Source organism: Cyprinodon variegatus, unplaced genomic scaffold (genome assembly GCF_000732505.1).
Source record: "Cyprinodon variegatus isolate N-32 unplaced genomic scaffold, C_variegatus-1.0 Scaffold53, whole genome shotgun sequence".
In the NCBI taxonomy this organism is placed as follows: Eukaryota; Metazoa; Chordata; class Actinopteri; order Cyprinodontiformes; family Cyprinodontidae; genus Cyprinodon; species Cyprinodon variegatus.
Window position 1 is genome coordinate 730,295 of NW_015150506.1, and position 2,206 is coordinate 732,500.

Here is a 2,206-nt window from a genome sequence, read left to right on the forward strand (position 1 = left end):
AAGCACCTGACCATTATCTGATGTTTTTATGTGCCCTAAAGTAAAGTGAAAACTGCTTGTCTGACATCAAGCCCTGTTTCCATCCAAAATTGTGAGATATTTTTAAAAAAGTTTCCATCCATTGTAGCGAATTAACTAGGAGTGCAGACCACAGATCAGTAATGGACTGAAGTATTAATCAATGAGCTAAAACCATTCAAAAGGCAAAATTTTAATTTCTGCATCATGTATGGCAGTATCACATGACATGATAATAGTAATAGTGTCAGGACTCCTGTTTTGTGTCTGTGTTTTCTGTATTTGTCTCCCTTCATCCACCAGGAGGCGCCAGGTTCTGGTCTAGAGCAGGGAATATTAGCCCGAACCCGACGGGACCCGAGAGGTCCTGCCGGGTTCGGGCGGGTTCGGGCTGTACTTTTTATTATTTCATTCGGGCCGGGCCGGGCTCGGGCTTTAAACCGTTATATGCGCGTCATGTTAAGATAAAATACCGCTGTTTTTTTGTTGATGCTTGTTATTTTTTCTTTTAACTTCCTTGGTCAGAGAATATATTTAAGCCTAGAATTAAGTTCTTGTTCAGACATCTAGGCTAACTATTCTGAATAAAAATAGTAAAAATATACAGCAAAAATGATTCATTCTTGACTGATTGTGATATGCGCACAATTGAAAAATGTCGGGCTGCAAACGGGTCGGGCTCTACGAAGCTGTCAATCATAACGGGCCGGGCCGGGCACGGGCCTGGTTCTTTCGGACTCGGGTCGGTTTCGGGCTGACTTTCAAGGCCCGTTTCATGCTCTATTCTGGTCCACCTTCCCACACACCTGCAGATGGTTTCCTCGTTAAACGGAGCGTTCTTAAGCTGCTGACTGCCACTACCTCAACGCCAGAGTGTTTGCCAGTTTAGGGTACTCTAGCCAAGCTGAGTTTGCTGAGTCAAGCTGAGTTTTTGTCAACCTGAGTTTTAACTTTGTTTTTGTCTTTGCCTCTTGGCAGAATGTTGTCCTGCTAACTGGATCTCTCGGACCTTCACACCCTGGAAGGATCAACTGAGCTTCAAACTGAGCTGGGGTTCAAACGGAAGGTTTGGATCCACTTTCCCCAAGAGATTGTTTGAGCTTCACACTGAGAAAGAGATTAATCTCCACTACGACCCATTCAAGTACCACAGGAAATCTGAGTGGCAGTCAGTATCTCCGTTCTCCAACTATCAACCGCATTCTGGGTAAAACCTGTTCCGCCCTCCACCGAATCAGACAAACACTGGAACCACGGGACACAGACAGGAGTCAAGAATACAACAACTTCACTGGAAACGTGAGTCGGCAACCAAAACCTCTTCTCCAAGTTTCACGAGTCAGATTCCCCACTGAGCCTGAACTAACCGCTTTGTATTCCCCTCACTTTACAGTTCCGGTTGAGCAGTGTTCAGAGCAACACTTCTCCTCCAGTTTACTTCTTCAATAAAACCTGTTTAACCTTTTCCCTGGAATCTCTGTTCGGTTTTTCTGCATTTTTGGGTCAGAACTTTGTTACATCATGACAAATAGTACTATACTTCACAACATAAAAGGTTGATGGAACACGTCTGTAGACTCAAATCGTTCACCATCTAAATTAAGGGAAAACTGAGTACATTCTCTTAAATCCAAAACAATCTTGTCGGGCCCCAAACTCTGGTCCCTCTTTCCCACTGACAGTACGCTGAAGTTTTTATAAACTTCAGAGCAGGCTTTTTTTTTAAAACTAAGGCTCCTATCAAAGGTCAAATCGTAACTGGAAAAGGCAATGCATGCATTCATTAGTTCAAGGCTGGACTACTGTGAAGCTCTGAATGAAGGAATTAGCCGGTCCATTCTTCCTAAGCTTCAACTCGTCCATAATGCTGCTGCTCGTTTTTTCTCAAATGCTGTTAAACACGCCTATACTACCCTTCATTCTCTCCTCAGGCTTTCCTTTTGCTTTAAGGTAGATTTTTAAAACCTGCTGTTTGCTTTAAAGTCGTAGGGAAACTGCTGTACTGTACCAAAGGTTGAAGTTCCGAATTCTCCAGAGTGGTGCCCGACTTTACACGAGTGAATAAAGTGAATGTGATTGGTCGATTATCAAGAGGCGGGGTTGTTGTGGCGGAAGGTTTGCAAGCTAGTTTGATTGTGGCCCGGTTTGTAAGAAGCATCTTGCTAACCAGTTAGCAACTTAGTGCTAG